The sequence below is a fragment of the Ceratotherium simum genome, chromosome 9 (genome assembly GCF_057802395.1).
Source record: "Ceratotherium simum simum isolate JZ-2026a chromosome 9, ASM5780239v1, whole genome shotgun sequence".
NCBI lineage: Eukaryota > Metazoa > Chordata > Mammalia > Perissodactyla > Rhinocerotidae > Ceratotherium > Ceratotherium simum.
In genome coordinates this window covers 16164911-16189742 of record NC_141908.1, presented here as the reverse complement: position 1 = coordinate 16189742, position 24832 = coordinate 16164911, and the positions used below count along the sequence as shown (strand labels likewise).

Sequence of the window (24832 nt, the reverse complement as noted above, 5' to 3'; positions counted from 1 at the left end):
GATCCGAACCCGGGCCGCCAGCAGCAGAGTGCATGCACTTAACCGCTATGCCACGGGGCTGGCCCTGGATTCTTTTTTCATTCAAAGTTCCATTTTTAATACTGTGTCATTATTGTGACACAAAAATTATTGTGTTGTGTCCAATTTTTCTAGGACTAACCTCTCCAATTTGTGTGATATTCTTGTACATAATACATTGTTGCACAATAATATATGTTTGGCAGAAAGCAGTAGTGCTGATTTTTACTTTTAATTTATAATTTATATAAGAAACACATAACTCTAATTTTCAAGTCAAATAGGAAATATATTATGTGGTAGAAAATAAATATTTACAGGACTTTTCCCCCAGTCTTCCTAAAATTGACAAAACAGCAGCTTGAGGAATATGGGGAAGCAATAACTGTTAAACACCCACGGATTTAGTGGCCATCTAAAGTCTTCCAGAGCATGCAGTCCATCTTGACTAATTATTCTTCTCCAGACCAAGCTCCTGAAGTTCTCCATTGACACTGTCCCTCTAAAGCTTTAATGAGCCCTATTTCACTCTGATCTGGGAGGGAAGGGAGAGGAAAGGTAGGGAAGCAGAAAGACGGGTGTCATAAATGTGCACAAGGTCCCCGGAGAATGACAACCAGCCGCTAGTGCAAGGCAGCCAATTAATATGGAAGCCATAGCCCAGGCTGCAGGGCTGCCTGTGTGGAAAGACGTGTTACCTGAAGGCTGCTGAAAGGCCCCAGCTGCTCCCAGCTGGAAGTACACTTCTTAAGCCACGTCTCCGAGTCAGAAAGTCAATAAAGTCTAACATCTCAGTGATGATTAGTTTACCAGATTGATTGGCGGATCAGCAAAGGATATAAGGGAATGGGACACCAGCCTGGCAGGGAAGCAGGCCGAGTCACCCAGGGCATGTTGTGGGTCACCCTATGCAGAGTAAAGAAACTGGGCACCAAAAGGGCTTCAAACACCTTCCTGGAACCTCCCACCCCTTCATGACCACATACATGAAAATGACATTAATGATCTAGCATATGCAAACAGCTCACACTTCCTGAATACACAGTCTGCGTCAGACCTTGTATAGGTGCGTTATATACGTTATCACGTTTAATCTCATCACCAGTTCAATGAGTTAGTTTAGCACCTACAATTAACAGAGAGAGGACAAGGAAGCCAGAAAAGTGCAGTTACTTACTTAAGGTCACACAGCTGGTACATTTCAGAGGTGGGATTCGAATTCAAGACTTCTGACTCCAGAGCCCTCCCTTTCAACCAGGAAGTACTTTATATAGCCATCTCTTCGGCAAAGTTTCTTTCTTAGTGGAGAGATGATTTGAATCATGAGCCCTTCTTGCTCCAAAACAAGTGGCTTTTCCTAGGGCTATGTGGGATGAAGTCTGGGACAAATGAGTGAAATAAGTAGGCTATATAAGAATACTAGCAGGGGAAATAAATGAACGACAAGTACGTGTTTTGTTCTATCTGCATCTCCAAGAAAATAGTTGACTTTTGACCACTTAGGTGAGATGTGAGGAGAATGTGTAACAGTTCATATCAGCAAATACTTACTTCGTGTCATCACCAGGAACAAAGATGACATCTGGTATTTCACACCTTGTCTTCAGGAAGGCCTGTTCGACTTGATTTTCCTCTCTACCTTGGAGAGACGTGAGGTTGCTAAGCTGCTGTGGGGAAAGGAACTTGTGCTGGAATTGCATTTCCAGATCTGACACTGCCCTAGTATCCTGGGTTCTTCACTTTTTGTTGAATCATCCTCTTACCAGCACCGAGGGTGTGTTGTGACAATGAACTGTAAAAGGGTGTTACTGGGTGTGTTGTAACCCAGTAACCAATGATCATCCACCAGTGTCCACTGCTGGGCTTGTTCACATAGGAGGGCGGTTATTGTATGTAGCTGCACTGTGTTTCTGTAAAGACGACGCTGGAATTACTCCCGTCTTTCTGAAAGAAGCATGAGGAGGGTTAGGGTTATCATGTTGAAAAAGAATAGGACAATTATGGCCACAAAATCAAATCACCATCAAAATCTTGTTAACTCTTGATATAGAAGCAAGATTTAAATGCTAAAATTATGGACTCTAATTTGGGGCTATGTTCTTGCAAGAGCCCCCACACTTTAGTGCCTGTTCTTTTAACTTTTTAAAATTTTATTTTAAAAATTATTATACAGCAAGTTTGACTTTTTTCTTTTGATGTAAAGTTCTATGAATTTTAACACATGTATAGTTTCACTCAACTACCACCGTGATGAGGATACATAACAATTCCATCACCCCCAAAACTCCATCCTATTATACCTTTAGAGTTACTCATGCCTCACCCTTAAAAACCACTGATCAGTTCTTCCTCCCTAGAGTTCTGTCTTTGAGAATGTCATATGAATGGAATCTTATAACACGTAACCTCTTGAGACTGGCTTTTTTCAATTAGCACAATGCTTTTATGATTCATCTGAGTTGTTGCATGTATCAATACTTCCTTTCTTTTTATCTCTGAGTAGTATTCCATGGTATGGATGTGTCATCACCATTAACTTCTTAAAAATTCATTAATTTTTTAAATTGAAGTTTAATTCACACACCATAAAATTAACCATTTTACCTTAGTTTTGCAAAAAAAAAAGAAAGAAAGAAAGAAATGGGTCATATGATAATTCTCACTCCATAAAAAGATAAACTTTAAGCTGGAAACAGATTTTTGGACACGCCATGTTTGCCTACCTCTCTAGTAGATTATGTCCATATTTGGAGAATTTTTCAGTACAAGTTCCCTCTCCATCTGCTTACACTCATGTTATCAACAAATGTTCACTCCTTTCAACTGATTTCGGATTGGCTCTCCAACACTCTGTATTTTTATTCTTTAATTTTTTTTTTGATGGGTAATGCCTGTAAATTGCACAAAACACAAAATGATATACCTTGGTAAACAAGCCTCTCTTACCCTCTGTCTTCCAGCAACCCAATCCTCTCTCCAGAGCCAACAATTTTCTCAACTTTCTTAGGCATCATTACAGAGCTAGTCTATGCATTTACAAATATATACATATATCAGTGTAGTAAAAAAAAATGTATATAAACATATATAGAAGTATACAAATATGTATATACATATAAAATACAAATAGATGCATATAAAAATCAATGCATATACATGCAAACTCGCATACATTTTCCCCACACACAAATGGAGGCATATTCTGCCCAATGTTCTATACCTTATTCTCTTAACTTTCCTTCTCTTGGAACTCTTTTCAGAAAAGTACATTTAGAGAAGTCTATTAAGTCATTTTACTCTATTGTATGAGTATATCATATTTTACTAACACGTTTCATTACTTATGGTCATATATGTTGTTTCTAAACTCTCTTCTTACAATGACGACCTGTAATGAATATACCATTTTATTTGAATCATTTCACACATATGGAACCATCTCTGTAGGATAATTACTTAGAAGTGGAATTTCTGGGTCAAAGGGTATGTGCATTTCTGCTTTTGAAAGGTAATGCCAAATTCCTTCAGGGAAGTCACATCACTTTACATTCTATTAACAATGGATCACAGTGTTTCTACATTATCTACATTTATTTAGTGACTAATTATTTTAACATAATTTCAGACTAATGAATATTCAATTATCAATATCAGGAATTAGCATTAATAGAGTCTCAATCTTTCTTTGTTTTTACGACATTAACACTTTTGACGAGTGTAAGTCAGTTATTTTGAAGAACATCCTTCAATTTGGACCTGTCTTGTCTTTTTTTTTCCCTATACCTGACCAGGCACTTTGTTGTTATTGTTCAATAGACTTGGGGCAAAAACACGCAGCTAATAACTTCTTGCCTTCTTTTTTAATGTTACACAATACATGGAACTGTTACATAATAAAGAAAACTTAGTGATAACAACCAAATTTGTTTGATTCTTGATTCAAACTAACTGTAAAAATATATCTTTGAGACAACTGGGGAAATTTAAACATGGATTTGGTATCAAATTATATAAGAATATGTTATTATTTTTGTTAGGTACAATTTTGGCATGAATGTTTAATCAAAGTTTATTTTATGGATGGTTACATCTTTTTAATTTTATTGAGGTCATATTGACTTCTAACACTGTGTAAATTTCAGAGGGCTATCATTTCTTTAAAACAAAGCACCAGGGGCTGGCCCGGTGGCGCAGTGGTTAAGTGCACGCGCTCCGCAGCCCGGGGTTCACAGGTTTGGATCCTGGGCGCACGCCGACGCACCGCTTGTCAAGCCATGCTGTGGCGGCGTCCCATGTCCCATATACAGTAGAGGAAGATTGGCATGGATGTTAGCCCAGGGCCAGTCTTCCTCAGCAAAAAAGAGGAGGATTGGCATGGGATGTTAGCTCAGGGCCGATATTCCTCACACACACACAAAAAAAAATTATAAAAAAAAAATCAAAGCACCAACCACAAATAACTCAACCCAAAAAACAAGGAAAACTTGCCAGGCATAAAAAAGAATAAGCAAAATAAATGTTTAATACATAGTTAGTAAGAATACTTACCATTTTTTTTGTTTTTTGAATACTTACCATTTTTTGAACTCTTACTACATGCCAGGCACTGAGTTAAGCACTTTTCCTGGTGATAACAGCTAACATTTATTGGACACCAAATTTGTGCCCAAGTGCTAAAGGTTTTATATGCATTATCTTATCTATTCCTCAAATAATGCTTAAAAATATATATACTCCTCCCTGGTATATTAGTCTTTACACCAACACAGTCATAAAATATGATTTGTAGTATTTTTTTTATGGAGTCAGGGCCCACGAGGACAAAAGTGCCTTAGGCCCCCAAAAGTCATAAAGTGGTCCTTGCCATAATCATTCCCACTTAACGGGTGAAACTGAGACTCAATAGAGTTAAGAAATAAAACTTGCCACACAGCTAGGAAATGGCAGAGGTGACTTTGGGATATAGGTCTGTGGGACTCCACCAATGACCCTTTTAACTATCATGCTATACACTACAAAACATTATATAGTAAGAGTCTAGTCTCATACTAAGTTGAGAAAACAAGTTGGTCACACATTAACCAGTTAGAAAATACTTCAAGGAAAGAATTTAATTAAATGCTTAAATGCAGGGGTAGAGCCAGATTATGTGGAACCCAAGGCTTTAACAACTTGGAGGATCTTCTTTAAGAGAAAAATACAAAATTATAAATAAAAATTAGGTACACAGTCTTGAAGGGGGCTGTCCAAGTAGGAGGCCCTCAAATGTAACTCTCATTAGCTTCATGATAAATCACCTTGTCTAAATGTCTTTGGGCATAAAGAAGGCCAGGGAAGAAGCAAATCAGTGTAAGCCAGGTGTATCAGCAAAGGTTTTAAGAAAGAAATGGGACTTTGAGGTATGGCTCTGTTTTGGGCACCCTGAGTACAAAACGTGGGGGGCAAGTATGAACATAGTTTGTTCAGGGGAGGGTAGAGAACTCCACCTGACTAAAATTACAGCGATGCTGGTGAGAGGGGAAGCATGGGGTTTGCTGAGGAAGGTGGTGCCTATTTTAAATACCAGGATTGTAAGGCTGCTGCGAGTGTTTTTATCCTCCTGGGTCTTATGTCATTCTATAATGAAAGGCAACACTAGTATGAGGAATCTGCTGCCATGGGCAGGACTCTAGGAGAGGTAGAAAGAGGCAAAGCAATCTAATTAAAGGACTAATCTGGGTGTGTTTTAACAAGCACCTAATAAATTATAGGTGGCAGGGAGAAGGGAGGAGTGAAAAAAGGGAGAGAAAAAGGAAAGAGTAAGAATCAGAAAGGATCAAACAAGCAGATATGAGGAATAGAGGGAAATAAGAGTCAGTGATAATTTTCACATTCTGAGCCTGGATAATTGAAGGGATAGTTGTGGGATTGCCAGAAATTTAGGGGTTGTTTAGGTTTGGTTCTAGAGAAGTTTAATTTAACAACAAAAAATTGCAACAACCAAGCCACGTCCATCACCAGAGGAAGCTGAATCCCTGGGACAGGGAGGCTTCCTGGGCAGAGCTAGACGAGGCTCTGCTGGCATCATTAGCCTTTGCAGTGTTTTCCGCATATTATTCCCCATCTGATCAACACACTCTTTCTCAATCAAGTTAACAGCATTAAGAACCTTGCAGTCAGGTCTCACTCTTCTTGCTGACTAGGAAGCATCTTGCCTTTAACATGGTTTTAGTTAAACATTATTAAGAGATTAGTTATAATTTAACTTTAAGAGTTCCAGCCTGCCCTGCTTCCTCTCCAAGTGAGTGGTCAAGAGGACCCCTCACGACGAAAATAGAAAGAAGAGAATGGATTTGAGAAGGCATTACAGAGCTATAAAAAATAGAAAGGGATATGGAATCAGAAAGAGGGTGGAGTCTTTTAATGATTCAAAAAATATTTACTGCATACCTATTATGTGTCAGGCTCTGTGCTTGGAACAAAAGCCCTTACCATGAAAGAGATGTAGTTCCTTCCCTGAAGGTATCTGAGTTCTCAAGGATGGATATTTGGAAAAGTGACAGAGTCAGGCAGAAGATTAAGAACAGAAGATTCTAGAGGAAGGGGAGCAGGATGATAAATTTAGTTACAGCAATGTTAAATTTGTTGTTCTGAAAATGTGAAGTGGAAATGTCCAGCACACAATTGTAAACATGGGAATGGAGTTCGGGAGAGAAGCCACGGCAAGAGATGTAGAGTATACCGACCAGCATAAAGTTAATGCCGGAAGCAAACAGGGGCAATGAAAGTATTGTTTCCAAGGCTAGTAGGGTAGTATGAGTTGAGCTTCTAACAGAGCTACAGATGCTTCAAAAATCAAGGAATTATACAGAATTGGTAAAGGAAATGATAAGAGTTAAAACAAATAGACAGGTGAATATAGCATAAACAAATCAGCCAAACTGGGAGGAAGGTCAACATTAGATCTTACTTTTTGAGATATAAATTTCCTTCTAAGGAATACTTTACCTACATCCCAAAATGTTGATAGGTAGTTTGTGTTGTTGCTCATTTCTAAATATTAACCCATAAGTTATTTCAATGTAATTTCTAAATTATATCAGTTAAGATAGATAGATAGATAGATAGATAGATAGATAGATAGATAGATAGATAGATAGATAGATTCAGTTGGAGGGGAATTTAATACAGAGAATTGATTCCACAGTGGCCATGGATTGAGAAGCCAACTGGAGACATTGAGGCAATCCAGAAATTAGCAACAACAGGAAGCCTTTATCACTTCTAGGTCTGGAGAGACAATGGAAGGAGGTGGCTTTCCCCAAGCTTAAAGCTGGAGCCATATGAAGTGAATTAGAGCCAAAGTGCAGACTGCCCAACAGAAACTGGGAGCCAAGAGTGGCAATCCATAGGAAGCAGGAAACACGCCTTTTCCCCTCTGCCTCCCAATCTAAGGTCAGTGCTACCAGTGTCTCCCATTGGCAGAGCCTACAAGGATGCCAGAGCCCAAGGGAGCCTGGGAATTGTAGTTCCCTTGTATAGGAGGAAGAGTAAAGGAAAAACAACACAGAGGAGTCGACTATCTTTTTGTTACTGATCTTTAATTTTATTATATTGTGATCAAATATCGTAGTCTATATTATAATGATTATTTGGTATTTGTTGAGACTCACTTTGTGGCCTAGGACATAGTCAAGTTGTAAATATTCCAAGTGTTGTTGAAAAGAATGTATATTCTCTATTTTTTGTATGTGTGTGCAATATTCCACATATGTCCATCAGATTTGGTTTATTAGTTGTGTTATCCACCCAATAATGATACATCTTTATTCATATAACAATTTTGATGGCATGAAGTCAGTTTCTGAAAGAAGTTTGTTAAAAATCTGTCATTATAATTATAGATTTATCAAATTCACATGTTGGCTATATGGAACATAGTGTATAAAAAACATGAATGCAAATAGTTGGAAGGCTGGCACAGTGGTCCAAGTGAGAAATGATGGTAGGTTGGCCTAAGATGTTAAGAATGTGGAGAGAAAGAGAAAGAGAGAAATTAATGCTGATTCCTAGGTTTCTGGGTTGGGTAACTGGATGGATGGTGAAACCATTCACATACATGGACTGCCACTCAACAGTGTTTTTCTTTGAGCAAACTGCATAAACTCTCTAGACTCAGTTTTTTATTTACAGAAATGGGTTTGATAATAGATTATACTTCATAGGGTTATTGTGAGGGTGAAAAGATAATATATGTAAAGTACTTAGCACAACATCTAAATAACTATTCAATATAAGGTTTTATTATTACCAATAAGATATGGTTAAAAGAGGGAAAGTTTGGATTTGAGGTGAGATATCAAGCTTTTCCGTGTAGGCTCATTATGTTTGAGTTATTTTTTAAGTTATCTTTCAATAAATAGGGTCTGAGTCATCTCAGCAAATACTGCTAAGGGATGAAAGAGGGTAGAAGTGAGAAAAGACAAGGAAGGGCAAAGGCAACTTTCAAGAAGTGGTAGAATCAAGGGAAGATTTTCTCGAGATGGAGAGAGTGGGCCATGGTTTCAGGCAGAGAATAGCAGCCATTCCAGAGGAAGACAGAATAACTGCCCACATGTGCCTTCCTGCTTATTTTTTTTTTGCAGTATCACAGTGTGTTGTTGTCTGGCTTGATTCTGGGTAAGGAAGCCAGTCATCCCAAAAGGCTACAGAAAAGCAGAGCTCTGGAAAAAATGACTACAATTAACAGAGCAACATTAACTTATGGAACAACATTAACTTACCTTGCGTGTGATTTATCATACAATTAGAAAACAGATTCCTCTAGTGACAGGTTGTTAAGAAGCCTGTATTAAATTTTTGGTGCAAGAGGGAAAAGTGATTAACTTGACGAAGATTCATGAGCACATATGTTTCCAGCTTTGAGCTACTGTGCAGAATGAAAACTGAAATTACGAATTCCATAGCATGCACTGCCTTGGCAGATTTTAGTGTGAGATTATGCATGACTACACCTCTCCCACAAGTTTGCACAGGCTTAGGAATTTTCTTATTAAGGTTGTTATGCAATCTGCATTTTAGCAAGAGCATACAAACGCAGGGAAAGAATATTCCCAGACATATTAATCTTGATTTATAATTATGTGTCCCTTTTCACTGGGTTAGTGCTGAATTACTTTTCCTTTTCTGTATTGTTAAGGAGGAAAGCATTGCTTTAAGCTTATTGTAATTGGAGCCATCTTTCATAAACCAGTTTTACATCTATCACAAATAAATTAGAAGCTAGATTCAATTATAAAGCCATTAACACACTTCATATAAATAGAAGATGAAAAGCAAGTTCTATGTAAAGATAGGAGATTTAAGATGCACTTCTACCTCTTGCCTTCCTGAAACCCCACTGACACGACCAGTGAAGGAGCATTTTACGGCTTAAACCTAACAAATGGAGAGAGCTGGAAAAGAGATCATTTTGGAAGCTGGAAAGCAGATGAATACATAGTGATAGAATAAGCAGAGCTGAGAAAATTGAATCCAATCAAGCAGTAGAGAAAGCTAAGAACTAATCTGATTTACAGAATATCCAAAGACTTATAAACTAATAGCAGCAGGTCTTTGTGGAAACGAGGGTAAAAGGGGAATGGACTCAATAAGAAGAATTGTTAGGAAGTCTGTTTTAGAAGGAATTGGGTCCCTAGACTCATCCCCATATCCGTGCAGTAGCCTGGAAACTGCTCCTTCTTTAACTGGCAAAGAGGGATGCTTTATTTTCAGAATGGAGTAAAATAGATGGTTCTGCACTGGAAAAATACCAGTGCAGTTGAGGGTGAGGGAACTGTACTAACAGTAAGGGATTAAATAAATGTATGCATATCAGCTACACAGACATAACATGCCACACCCGTCTTTCTCTGCTCTGAGTCCAGGACCCTGAGAGCTAGACCTTCATCCCCCTCACAGGATACTGGAAGAGTCTTTTCTGGGAAATATGGCTAGTCCATGATGACATGACATTGGAAAAATACCGACATCAGAAGTTTCCCCGTTAAACAGCCCACCCTGATGCTCCTACAGTAAAGCCTCACATCTTTACAGTAAACCATCCCATCTGAGAGCTTTCAGTTTGTGTTTTAGTATCTCACTCTTAAATATTATCAGATAAAAAGACTATGAGATATTTGAGGAAATCTTTTAGCTTGGAAAATAGAAAATAAAATAACGAGAAAAAAAGTAATGTGGAATAAATAAAGATAAAATAAATGTCAAAAACCTCACAAACAGAAGTCATTGAAACCATGAAATAACAGGATTCTACCCAAAAATAAACAAACAAACAAATAAAAAAATGGAAAACTCCAAAAACATAAAGAAGGTCTTGGAAAATAAATATAATAGCAGAAATGAAAACTTTCAAAAGAAAAGTTGGAATATAAAGTTGATGAATTTTCCAAGCAAAAAGAAAAGGAGATGGAAAATAGGAGATAAAAAACTAAGACAATTAGAGAATTGGTCAAGGAGTATTAGCATCCAAAAAAAAAAAAAAACCCAGAGAAAATAGAGGGGAAGAGATCGTCAGTAATCTGAGTTTCCAGACTGAGACATTTACCAAGTGAAAACAGACTCAGGCTAATGCAACAATGTTGTGAAATTTCAAACATTGAAAGCAAAGAGAAGATGCTGCAAGATTTTGAATAGGAAAACAATAATCAGGTCATATACATAGGATCAGCAATTAGCGAGACTAAAAATACTCCCAAAAATTTAGGTAAAGGAGATTGTTCTGTAGTGTGACATTAAAACTGGTTTTAAACTCATTTAATGGATCAAAGGCAACTCCCCCCAGTGAACACGCCTTTGCTAGCCAACCAACCAACCTCAGTCCCTCACTTCTGTACTTCGGCCAGTCAGGGATGGACTCTCTCCAATAAACACTCAAGGAACTGCCATTCTGCAGATGATGGCAACCCACTAGGGCCTCTGAAAGTCTACCAGTCCCTGAATTCCTTGCTTCCCAAAAACCTTAGATGAGCTCAGCAGTCTGCTCTGCTTGGAGAGACGGTGCGTGACCACCATGTCTCTCCCTTTCTATAGCAAGCAGTAAATTCGGCTTTCTCCTTTTGTTTCAGCTATTGAGTGGTGGTCTCATCATCTTTTGACACAAATTGATTTTTAACTTCTGAACAGGAGCAGTGGAAGCTACAAAGTAATGGAGAAATGCTTTTCAAATTTTAAAGGAAAATAATCAACCACTTAGAATTCTACTCCCAACCAACTATCATTTAAATATGAGAATAGAAAGAAAGATATTTTCAGGGCCAGCCCCATGGCTTAGCGGTTAAGTGCGTGTGCTCCACTGCTGGCGGCCTGGGTTCGGATCCCAGGCGCGCACCAACACACTGCTACTCCGGCCATGCTGAGGCCGCGTCCCACATACAGCAACTAGAAGGCTGTGCATCTATGACATACAACTATCTACTGGGGCTTTGGGGGAAAAAATAAATAAATAAAAATTAAAAAAAAAAAGAAATAAAGATATTTTCAGACATGTAAGATTGTAAACAATTTACTTCTCTTATACCCTTTCTTGGGAAGTCACTGGAGGAAAGCAAGCAAGAGGAAGATGTGGGTTACTCGAAACAGGAGTTCCAATATAGGAAAAAAGCAAAAGACAGCCTCAGGACAACGGTGTAGAGAGTCCCAGGATGGTAGTTAGACCCCAGAGCAAACCAGTCCACATTGCAGCTTGTATCAGTTATCTAGTGCTGTCTAACAAATAAAGCCAAAATGCAATGGCTTAAAACAACCATCCAACAACAATTTAGCTCACAATTTTGCTGAGCAGTTCTTCTGGCTGAACTTAACTAGCATTACTCATGCAACTGTGGTCACTTGGCAGTTTAGCTGGGGTTGGTTGGTTCCAGATCGCCTCACACATGTCTGACAGGTGGCTTGGTGGTGGCTGGGGTCATGGGGGTGACTGGGCTATGTTTCTTTCCTCATTCAGCAGGTGAGCCTTGCTCTTCACATGGCAGCAGGGCCCCAAAAGCCCAAAGCACAAGGACTTCTCAAGTGTCTACTGTGTCATGATCACTAATATTTCATTGACCTAAGCAAATCTCATGGTCTAGCTCAGTATCCAGTGGGAAGTTCACTCAAAGTTACAGAGCAAGGGAGCACCGATATAGAAAAGGGAATTATTGGCCATACTTGTTACCAATCCACCACAAAGCTCATCAGAAGGTTCCAGGAAAAAATTCTTCAGGAAGGTGAAATTGGTAAAATGTACCTAACGTGTCTGAACATGTTGTGAGAGGATTTAGACAATTGTCAAAGAGTTTGGTGTTGAATTCATGATAAATATAAAGATAACTAAGCAAAGAAAAAAATAGGCAATTATTAACTCTGAAAATAACAGAACATTGTTTAGCAGATAAAAATAACCACAGTTTGCAACAGATTTAGTGGTAATTAGTGTTTACTTAGTCATAAATCGGCCAGTTAACACTGAATATTGAACTAACAAATATTACAGTTTGGCCATATTAAAAGAAAGATGGGGGGCCAGCCCTGTGGCGTAGTGGTTAAGTGCACACGCTCCGCTGCTGGCTGCCCGGGTTCAGATCCCAGGTGCGCACGGATGCACCGCTTAACAGGCCATGCTGTGGCGGCGTCTCATATAAAAGTGGAGGAAGATGGGCACAGATGTTAGCCCAGGGCCAGTCTTCCTTAGCAAAAAGAGGAAGATTGGCATGGACGTTAGCTCAGGGCTGATCTTCCTCACACACACAAAAAAAGAAAGATGCGGTGCAAAAAGTGGGTAGAGACAGTGGGGCAAGAAGGATAAAAGAGAGCTGAGTCCTCCTCTTCCACTCCTCTTCCTGAATGGAAAATCAAGAGATCATATCTAAAACTAGAAAGTCAAGAAGTAACAATACAGAAATGTTATCTAGAAAAATGGAGACAAATACCAAAATAATCAGATAAAAAGAGTTGAAACTAATGTCTCCGGGAAAGAGGAAACGATAAGAGAGGGATGAGGGCCTGCTGTGTTTCACAACAAGCCTTAGAGAACTATTGGTCTTTAAAATTATGTGCATGTTAACTTAAATAGAAATAAAAAATGAAAGAAAAAGAAAGTGATCAACGTCTTTAATCAAGACTAATATGCAATAGTCTCTGTCTAATATCAAGTGACAAAAAGCAAGATGCAGAATAGTTTGCATACTATGCTATTAAGTGTGTTTTAAAAAGGGAAGGAGTGGCAAATATAAATATATGCTGGTATATGCACAGAATCACTTATCAGCAAGCTCCAATGAGTCTACCTTCAGAATAAACCCTGAATCCAGCCATCTCTCACCCCCATGGCTCTTATCCTTAGGAAAGCCGGCACCTCTTGCCCACATCAGGTCGGTGGCCTTCTCACTGCTTCACTGGCCTACCTGCCTCCACCCCTCAGTCTAGTCTCCACATAGCAGCCCAAGGAATTCAGTTAAAAGAAAAATTAAATCTCATCATCCCCCTGATCAAAATCCTTAAAGTTTTTTTCCAAGAGGTCAGATAAAACCCGACTCCTCACCAGGGCTCCACAGCCTCATGTGATTTGGTTCTGAGCTCATGTTCAACTTGTTCTAGTTCATTCTTACCTCAGGGTCTTTGTAACTCATGGCCCCTGTGTCTAGAGTGCTTCTTCCAGACACTGTGAGGCTGGCCTGTCCCTCACATCTCTGCTCGGATGTCACCTCCTCGCAGAGACCTTTCCTAGTCTCGCTCTCTGCACCCTCCCTCCCCACACGCCATGGTCTATCATTGTCTGTCACCACACCCAGATTTGTTTTCCTTCACAGCACTTATCACCACTTAACATTTAATTCTATATTTAATATTTAGTTGTTTATGAGCTGTCTCAGCCCACAGAATGTAAAGTCCCATGAGAGAAGCCATATTTGTCTGTTTCGTTTTTTGCATTTATCCCCAAGTGCCTAAAACAGGGGCTGGGGCATAGCTGCTATTAATAAATTTCTTTTGAATAAATTAATAAACAATGCAAAATACACACAGAAAAAAAAACCCCAACTATTTATAGCAGCTGCTTTGGGGAAGGGAGCTGGGAACGTGGTGTCGGGGGTGAGAGAGCAGGAGAGACTTACTTCTCACTTCTCTAGGTCCCTCGGCCCTCAGACTCCCGCAGCGCCCAGCATGCAGGCCGGGTCTCCACCTTCCCACGCACCCAACTGGAGCGCTAGGGTGGATGGAGAAGGGAAACGTGACTTCTATTTAGACTTACTTTTTTCCTGAAAGAAAGAAGGCATTATGAACATTGAATTCACAGATATTGAGTACATGTATATAATTTATAAATTAGATTTTGAATTGCATGTTCAACATTTTTTTTTTACTGACCAGGGTATAACATCAAACAAGTTTGGTCTGTAAGTCTGGTCACAAGCCTGTAGGTCTTGTAAACAGCAGACGTGTGTGATTTGTATCATGCTGTTTTAAAATTGGTTGACTCAACATTAAAATCCAGAGATTTCACATAAAATTCCACATGTCTGAGTTTTTTTGAGACACCAGAGTTGCTGGCAGCACTGGGCCAGTGATTGGTTAGATCTGCGTGAACATGGCCCCCGTGAGAAGGTGCATGTGATCTCCTGCACCAGGTTTTCCCCAGTGGCTTCCTGTGGGTTCTCACATTCAGCTCACCTCACTCCCTGCAGGCAGTTTAGTTTCTGACTCTTTTCTGACTCTGTTTCTCAACCTCAGCCAAATCATTTGTACCTAATAGCAGTGAAAGTGTTGAAATTTGCTAATAATCCACTTACAAGAACAACAACAACAGATTGAATTCGGAGCTATCCCTATCTTAACACCACACTTACTCTTTTAATCCTGTTGAGTGAGAGTAATATGGGACAGAGTAGATGTTGGCACAACCATGAGCAACTGGAGAGTGTGTCCCTGTGAATTACATTCCCTGGGGTGTGTCTAGGCTGAGAGCTGGCTGAGAACCACTGCACTGATCTGTAGTCCACGATTTTGTACCTTGATACCCTAATTACATACAATCCTTTTTTGTAACATATGTATCTACAGCCCATAGAAACTTCTAAGGACTGCTTTGTGTATAGTACTTCTGAGTTCTTCAGAGTATTTAGTATTGAGCATATTTAATAAAGACTTGTTGGTTAAGTGATTAACATAAAAAAGCACGGATACAGTCAGCACTTATAACTTATATCACCATGGTTTGCATAGTTAAATATATAGAGATAGCAAAAGAAGTGCACTCACTCGCACACGTGCACACACACACACACACACGCGTATGTTCATTTAGTGGAAGCAGGAAGAACATCTCAATCACTTTTGTTTTCCCGTAGTGCCAGGGAAGTGGCTGTGCTGTAATAGGTGCACTACAGCAACTGGAACAGTGGATGAATTAACGAATGAATCAAGTCCACAATAACCATCTTGATGAATACCATAGATATTATTTATTAAACACTACCTGTAGGCTAAGTCCTTAACATCATTTTTTCATTTAATCCTCACAATAATTATATATAGGCAGCTTTTTCTTTTAATATTATAAATGAGAAAATAACCCTTAGAAAAGAGAAATAAGTAGCCCGCAGCTACACCGCTGTTAAACGGCAGATCCAGGATTCAAACCCAGGTCTGCCCAAAGCCAGGGGGCTTTACCAAACAATACCAGAAAAAAAAGAAAAAAAAATCCCTCTGGGTGGGAATATGTTGAAATTTCTCCAGCAAAATATTCCTATTTAATGACTTAGTTGTCACTGAAAATAAACTACAAAATCAGTATATTCTGCAAGAGCAGAAGTTAAAGATGTTTTTAGCCGAATTAATAGCGGAGGAAAACAAAGGCCATTCAGAATAGAACTCAGGCCGCCAGGTTTAAGTCTATGGCCAAGAGAGGTTAAAACATTCACAGTTTAAAAACTTGATCAGAAATTAGAGATAACCTTGAAAAATAGTAGAAAATTGGAAACTACTTGTTACAAAAATGGCAAGTTGCTTCTTGGCCACAACTTCTATGTATTGCAGATAAAAAGCAGTGACTGAACCAATTTTGTTTTAAATACAAGATCAAAACTCCAGTTTCATTCATCCAAGAGGGACATTTCCTAATGACCAAGGCACTGTTGGGTGAAAGAGACATAAACAGGCTCAGACTCGACCCCCAAGGAGTTTATTACCCACTAGAGGAGCTGCGGAGTCTACCCAGGGCTGGAAGAGAATGCTAGGTCAAATTAAGCCCAACCTGAGGTGGCTCCTGCCAGCCAGGCAGGGAATTTTGGACTGATGGCTGTCAAATGGAGAGCTTTGGGGCAGCACAGGGTTGAGAGGGTACTCTATGCCCAGGCTGCATACACCACCACACTCTGTGCATTCACCACTGAGAAAAAGAATGTGGTAACCAGAGTCCTTCATAAGATAAGATAAAAGCCTTAAATAAACTAATCAGAATTGTTCTGAACATGATAAGATAAGGAGTTTAGATGACAGAGGGTGAGGCAACTACTGAATAAGAAGAGAGAGATGTATTTCTCCAGAAGAAAAGGGTTATGCAGTTCAAGGCAGCTTATTTAATGGAAAGGGAAATATGTTAATTAGATGGAAAGTCGAGTGTCTGGTGTGTGTTTGTGTGTGTGTACATGTATGTGTGCAGAATTATAAGTGAAAAATCAATTAAGAACCCCTAAGTTGGCTGGCAGAGCATTCATGAGGGGACGTGAGAAAGGTTTTTAGTTTACTTTTTAAATTTTTCTATTTTTTTCCTAATCAAACAAATAATACATAAATATATTTTCCTTGCAAAAATTATAAAAGTTACAGATCAAAATAAATGTCCCTTGGGCCTGCCCGGTGGCGCAAGCGGTTAAGTGCGCGCGCTCCGCTGCAGCGGCCCGTGGTCCGCCAGTTCGCATCCCGGGCGCGCACCAACTCACTGCTTGGCAAGCCATGCTGCGGCGGCGGCCCATATAAAGTGGAGGAAGACGGGCACGGATGTTAGCCCAGGGCCAGTCTTCCTCAGCAAAAAAAGAGGAGGATTGGCAGATGTTAGCACAGGGCTGATCTCCTCACAAAAAAAATAAATAAATAAAAAACAAAGGTCCCTTTGGCCACCTGTCAATTGTCCCCTGTCCAAATCCCAACACCTTCTTAACTTATATTTTTCCAAAATTTCAAGTGCAAGCACATGTGATATTTGAGCATGACGCGAAAAAAAAAAAAAAAACTCTCGGTAATAATAACACTAACTCCCTTTTATTAAGCAGGTGCAGCGCTGGACTGTTTACATATAAATTATTAGCTCAATCAGCAAATGTTTTGTGAGCAATTACTAAGTGCCAAGGACTAGGAGTACAACAATGACCTCAAAGAGTTCAGAACCACCCCCAAGTTTGTCATCATTTTCCAACATAAACTGATAAGGAAAGCAAGACTCAAAGATGAAGCAACTCCCCAAGATTACTGTGAGGTAAGTGGTAGTGTTGGGATTCAAATCCTGGTCTGTGTGTCTTCAAAGGCTGACCCACCTTCTTCTACTACTACCCAATTGTTTTCAAGAGCAGAAGTTGATTTAAATGTTTTTAATGAAAATGAAATAAAATTATCACATCACAGCTCAATGCAGAAAAAAGATAAAAGTGGAAGCACTTTCGTTCATTCAGTGACCTACCTATAAAAATAAATTTGTTCCCATCAAGAAGACTGGATGGAATTGCTTGAGGATTGATACCTCAAAGGCCCAAGTCTCCCGCTGTTAAATAGCTTTAGAGACAACTACCACACATTAATGTTGACAGAGATTATCAGGGTTGGTGAATTCCAAACCTGAAAGTACCTGCGAATTACAGATTACTGTCACTATCCCACTGCTTGTGACCCTCCATTGTTAACCCTAAACTCACTGGGACTCTGAGATCTGGAGTTGCTAAAGCTCTCCTTTGGTGACTGATGATCAACAAGGTTTGAGAAGCAATTCCAGTACAACTCTGTTCTGTTTAGTGATTCTTCTTTACCACCTAATCTTCTACCCATTGTCCACATCTGGAAATATTTGACTAGAATTGTACAATAGGGTCACTTTCTGGGATGCCCAGCATTTGTGGATTACCATCTTGAAATGCCTTGCTTTCCCTTCTCTGCTTTGATTTTGATTTTTCCTTTCTACCTACCCTTATGTTATGAACCACATAATCCTTTCTAGAATGATGTAGGTCTGATTATTCCTAGGCCCAGTCTAATCCTTGCTTCCTAGTTACCACTTTAATTTCTCATTCATTGTTGGTAAAATTTAAAATTTTCTTTCAGGTAATACCAAGCCTATTTGTTTCAGTGCCTAGGCTTCTCTATCTGATGGCTTAGCCTTGGCAAAATCCCATGCCCCCCTCCCTCTGCCCTGCCCATCCCCCCAGATCAATCCTGACTTCATGAATTGGACCCAGGACACTATTGTTCTTTGCAGCAATCATTTTTAGAATATCCCCAATGAGCAATTATCCAATGTCTGCTTATTTCTAGTCATGGAGAGCTCTCTTCTTCATGAAACAGCCTGTCCATTGTTGGAGAGTAATAATGGCTTAAAAAAAGATTCCTCCAGATCTTTACCTAAAACTAGCTACCTTATACTTTCTGCCCATCGGTTCTTCCCTCTAGCATAGTGGTTCTCAGTGTGAGCTCCAGACCAGCAGGATCAGAATCACCTGGGAACTCGTTAGGAATGCAATTTCTCGGGCCCCACTACAGATATACTAAACACAAATTCTGAGGATGGGCTCAGCAATCTGTATTTTAACAAGCTCTCAGGTGATTCCGATGTACTTAGTTTTGAGAACCTCTGCGTTAGAAAGCAAGACTCTTCCTGGACCAACTTGCCTGGACACATTTAGCTTGATCTGGAGTTCGTAGTTCCATTGATGCTACAACCAGCTCCTAAAAGACACTTGATTCTTTCTGATATAGTTTATTTCTTGGTCTAAGGGCATACCATTTGTTGTATCTTTTTGAGGAGGTGGAAACAAGTGACGCTTTCAATATTTTTAATTTCTAAATATGTCTAGGTTTTCCCAGGGAGGAAACGTTCTTCAGGCAAAGTTTGACAGCCTTTGGTCAGTTATAGAAAGCAGTCAGTATATTTCTAGCATAAACAGAACATTAATTCTTGATATTTAGTATGTCCTATAAAGATTTAATTGATAGAAGGTTTGGAAAATATATGAGAGAGATGATGGTTAGTTGTGGTCAACATCTAACTTAGTTAATCAAAAAGACTTCATGAGGGACATGAGAATTATGTTGAACTTTGACAGATGGAAGAAATGCAACTTAGCAGGCAGAAATAGGGATAAGAAAAATGTTGCAGACAGAAGGTAAGATAATAAAGGTGGTCTAGTACATTGGGTTGGAACACTGGTTTTGGAATCAAAATGCCTGGAATTCCACCCCAGCTCTGCCACTTACAAGCTATGTGACTGTGCTTCACATCTGTAAAATGGAGGTCACTGTGCTATTTCCATGTGCTGGGCAGAATTCTAAGATGGCCTCAAGATTTCTGCCCTATGTTGTGCAAGCCCCTACTTCTGAGTATTGGGTGGCATCATTGAATATGATGGGATATCACTCCTGCCATTAAGTTATTAACCAGTTGTCTTGGAGTTAATCAAAAGAGAGATAATCCTGGGCAAGCCTGACCTAATCAGGTAAGCCTTTAGAAAAAGGTGAAGAGTCAGGGAGATTCTCCTGCTGCCATGGAAGAAAGCAAACAGCCCATGAGAGGAGGAGCCACATGGCAAGAACCTGAAGGTGACCTCTTAGAGCTGAAAGCAATCCCCAGCTGAGAGCTAGCAAGAAAGTGGGGACCTTGGTTACCTTGCTACGAGGAATTGAACTCTGCCAACAACCAGTGAACTTGGAAGAGGACCCAAGCCTCAGATGAGATCACAGCCCCAGCCAACACCTTGGTTTCAGCCTGTGTGACCTGAGCAGAGGACCCAGATAACCTGACCTGGACTCCTGACCCACAGAATCTGTGAGAAAATAAATTAGTGTTGTTTTAAGCCACTAAGTTTGTGATAATTTGTTATAGAATTATCAGCAACAGAAAACTAATGTACTACCTCAGAGGCTTATAATGAAAGGATGCTTCTAAAGTACTTACCATAGTGCTTAACATATAGTAAATGCTAAATAAACCTTAACTTAAAAACATTAGAAATGATTTTGGATGACCAAATTTGAGAAAGTAAGGCAATGAGGACAAGGGTCCTGTTGAGAAAGAGGAAGTTAGAGGTTGCTTTGTGAGGGAGCATGGTTAGTGATGCAGATGTGGCTAGTGGGAAAAGCCCCGTGCTCTTCGGGGCCATTTGGGAATATTAGGAGAGATATATCAAGGCCCAGTGGCAGGAGAATTGAGGCACCTGTGGAAGAAGTCTCTGGGTGAGGTGGAACCTGAGGATCTCTGCAAGGCCACACTCATTGGGCCAGGGAGGGGTTTTCCCAGTTAGGAAGATGAAATCTTGTACATAGGTCATTGTGCCAACTGTGGACCCTGAGGGAAGTAGTCAGTAAAGAGGCCTTCTTGACCAGCTGAGCACTGTTTTAGAGTTTCTCTCCTCAGACTCACCCAAGGTTCTGTCCTCTGAGTGATGCTTTCTCTTGCTCCACCGACAAAACCCTGACTTGCCACTTGGGTGTGTCCTTTGCTCAGTACTCCCCTTACCAATCAAATGGACCCCATCATCTGTTCTTCAACCACCACCTTATTAAGGACCTCATCCTGAACTGACCCCACGCAAACCCTACCAGTAATCTCAGTTGCTTCTGACCCCTATAGGGTCAACTTCAAACATGTTCTATCACTACCCTGGTCCTACCTGATTGGATTCTTATTAATCTGACTGAACAGAGCCCTTTCCCAAAGAGAACACAGTTTTAGGAATTGACTGAAAGCAATTATTTGGTGGTAAGCTTTAAGATGGTTTGAATTTAGGAGAATCTAAAGTGGGAGAACAGTGACTAAACTGTCAAACTTACTTATTGAGAACAAAGACATGCAGAGTGCTGACTATTATGGAGATTATGGAGATATTATAGAGATTCAGAGAGTGGGAGGTATGGTTCATCTTCATCTACCCTATTTGGAAAATAAAACAGAACTTAAGAAATTAACAACACAAATCATACATAATAACTTAATATGGCAAAACAAGAGATGTTACAAGAGAGCACCTGACTGATTACCAGATGGATGGTAAGGATAATAACTTCCACACAAGTTCTAGAAGGGTAATATCACTGTGGGCTTTTCAGATCAGAAAGCATCATGGAGGAGGAGAAAAATTTTGATCTGCATTTTAAAGTGTAGGCAGTGTTATGGGCTGAATTGTGTCCCCTCAAAATTCGGATGTTGAAGTCCTAATCTCCAGTACTTCAGAATGTGACTATATTTGGAGATAAGGTCTTTAAAGAGGTACTTAAGTTCAAATGAGGTCATTAGGGCAGGCCCTAATCTAATACAACTGGTGTCCCCATAAGAAGAGCAAATTAGGACACAGATACACAGAGGGAAGACCATGTGAGGACACAGGGAGAAGGTGGCCATCTGCAAGCCAAAGAGAAGCCTTAAAACAAACCAATCCTGCTGATACCCTGATCTTGGACTTCCAAAATACAGAATTGTGAGAAAATAAGTTTCTGTTGTTTAAGCCATCCAGTCATGGTACTTTATTATAGCAGCCCTAGAAAATTAGCTCAGGCAGTATCTGGTATCATTTGCCCTTTGAATGCAGGGGAATTAATGGATTTTATAGGAGAAGCAGATAAAGAGAGCAAGCGAAGACACTGAATAAAAACAAGAAGATGAATTTCAGGAAATGGTAGAGATAAAAATAAATGAATAAGAAAAAGTAGACAGTGATTGCCAAGATGAATCTTTGCTGAGGAAAGAGTACCATGACTACTTGTTCCAGAACAGACACCCTTGTTTTGAGTCAATGGAGGAGAAAAGTTCATGAGCTCAATGCCTAAGAGGCCAGGAAGAAGTGAGAGGAAAGAACTTCCATGGAAATCCATGCAGGTAAATCCCAAAGGAAATGAGAAGCATCATGGAGGGTGCTTAAACTATTGAAGACAGCAGAATATAGGCAGGGGAAGTAACATGAGTCCTGAGATTAAAGGAAGTAAAACATTAAGAATCTAAAGAAGTAAAAGCAGTGCAAAGGAAGGCTTGAGGAGCTAAAAATAAACCATACACATAGGGGCCAAGTGTTATGTAAACCAGAAACAGGTTATTGAGACAGCATTAGATCACTCAAGGTTAGAGTCACAGTTTATGGGGATCAGAAAGGAAAGAAATAGGGTACTATGGGGATCAGAAAGGAAAGAAATAGGGTACAATTTTAAAATAAGAAACAAAGTAATGTGAGAAGAAAGACTGGGTTTGGTCATCTACTTTGTTTTTCCTTTTTTTTTGGTGAGGAAGATTCGCCTTGAGCTAATACCTGTGCCAATCCTCCTCTATTTTTTATGTGGGATGCCTCCACAGCATGCCTGATGAGTGGAGTAGGTCTGTGCCGGCTATCCAAACCTGTGAACCCAGGCCACCAAGGGGAGTGCCCGAAACTTTAACCACTTGGCCACGGGGCCAGCTCCTGCACATTTACTTTTTAATCCTTTCTTGGATCCTCTAAGCCAATAATTTCCCCATTTTGCACCAAGTTTGAAACCAACCAGAATAATAAAATAACTATGAATGGAGAGAAGAAGAGTGATACATTCCTTTTTGGCTGTATTGGATAGATTAGATATAATTTACCCAGGGTGTAGCTTATGGACAAGCCATTTACCATATGCCCTCTTTTGGGGAAATCACAAAGCCTGTGGCTCCTACAGAGAGGGAAGTCCTGTTCCACACCCCATGACCTCTCCTATCCTTCCCTAGTCCCTCAATACTCGGTTCTTCCAACTCAGCTGACTGGAACTAGCAACACGCATGTAACCCCAAAGCAACCAATTTTTAAATGGGTTTTTTTTTCTTTTTTTTGTGGTGGTTTGGCATAGAACCTCTGTTCAAATAGGGTATCATCAGGTCAAGGAGACACTATCTCCTAGAAATTTGAATGGAACTGACAAATTGTGAATAAATTGAAGCTTTGAGTTATCAGAAAAGATGAGTGAGCAATTATGAACAAGCAGGAGCCACAGTAAGCTGAAACCCAAAGGTATTTCCAAGAAAGTAGAGAACTTGGTGAGGAGAAATAGGAATGGTGCAATGCAGATGGAAGGATGCTGAGTCACCGCAATTATAGGATCCCTGAACTTGCCAAAGCAACAAGATGACTCAGATCAGTGACTCCTCACTGGATGCCTCTAGTTCCTGAGTGACCGCCAATGTCCAGGAGGCCCAGCTCCGTAGCTTTTCCAGAATTCCTAGCAGGTTCCTAAAGTCCTTACTTCCCCGAATATCCTCACAATACCCCTACTTTCATCACCCAGATGAACCATCATTCTTTGTAGTGAAAGGATATTGACAAACAACTCAATATAATATTGGCTAACATTTATTTAATACGTATTATGTGACAAGCATTAGGCTGTTAACTTTACACCTTCTAGCTTACTTAATTTTTGCAATAATCTAAAAAGCACTATTATTATTCTCCCACTTTGTAGATGAAGAAACCTAACTTAAGAGAGGTTGCCTCACTTGCCCAAGGTCACACAGCGATTCTGTGGCAAAGCTGGTTCTGAATCCAGATCTGCACAACTTTAGAGGCCAAACATAAAATTATATTTAACTCCTGTCAAGTTACTCTCTTTTTTGGAGGTCATTTGGGGACTAGATAGTGGGAGTCAACTATCCCAAGTCATAAAACTTGAGGAGTAGTCATCAGAGCGAACAGGGTAAAAAAGGCTCATCATGAATACTATGTGCTATAAAATAAAATAATCATGCATCTTGCTGAAACTGCATAAAAGAGAAGTTCTGAAAAGTTCCCCCAAAGAAAGAAATGGTGATGGAAAATTAATTACTAATTTCAGATGGATAATATGTGCTAGATGTATTATTTTATTCTAATAAAATGTTTAAGGAAAACATATTTTTTTTCCAGTTTAATTTACCTTGATTTTCCTAAACTAATTTTCCTCACAAAGTCTTAAGCTCTTTAACAATGAATTCTCTACAAAGAGGTTTTTAGAAACCAAATTTGGATATAGAAGAGAGACTACTTTGCATTAAAAAAAGAGAAATGAAACTGTAGCGCTTAAAAAATTTATATGCAAGAAAAAGAGGCTGTAAAACATAAAATGCAAGATTCCAACTCTTTTAACTATGCTGAAGTAATAACTAAGATTCATTTCCCAAAAATTGGGAAATTTAGGGGCCAGCCTGGTCGCATAGCGGTTAAGTTCGTGTACTCCGCTTCGGTGGCCTGGGGTTCGCAGGTTCGGATCCCGGGCGTGGACCGATGCACTGCTTGTCAAGCTATGCTGTGGCAGCGTCCCATATATTGTAGAGGAAGATGGGCATGGATGTTAGCCCAGGGCCAGTCTTCCTCAGCAAAAAAGAAAAAAGAGGAGGATTGGTAACGGATGGTAGCTCAGGGCTAGTCTTCCTCACACACACACAAAAAAGGGACATTTGGCAGAGGTATATGGAGGATATATCTATTTGAAAATGAATAACAATGTTCAATATGTGTTAGCTTCATGAGGGCATAGATTTTTTTGTTCCCTTCACTGATGGATTCTCAGAAGCTAGATCAGCTTCTGGCATATAGCAGTACTCAATAAAAATCTGTTA

At 39.7% G+C, this 24832-nt stretch overlaps 1 long non-coding RNA gene across 5 annotated transcripts in view; it reads right to left on the bottom strand.

Annotated features, from left to right (window-relative positions):
* Positions 1–286: 286 nt before the first annotated feature.
* The window catches only part of LOC147916242 (uncharacterized), a 50403-nt gene continuing 25857 nt past the window's right edge, over positions 287–24832 (bottom strand). For 4 of the 5 annotated variants that reach the window (XR_015553167.1, XR_015553169.1, XR_015553166.1 and 1 more), the window contains 4 exons: positions 14148–14291; positions 2742–2909; positions 1570–1962; positions 287–1397 (listed from right to left, as the gene is read on the bottom strand). This is a non-coding gene — a long non-coding RNA (uncharacterized LOC147916242). The remainder of the gene's footprint in view (positions 1398–1569; positions 1963–2741; positions 2910–14147; positions 14292–24832) is intronic. The other variant, XR_015553170.1, reaches the window with a different exon arrangement.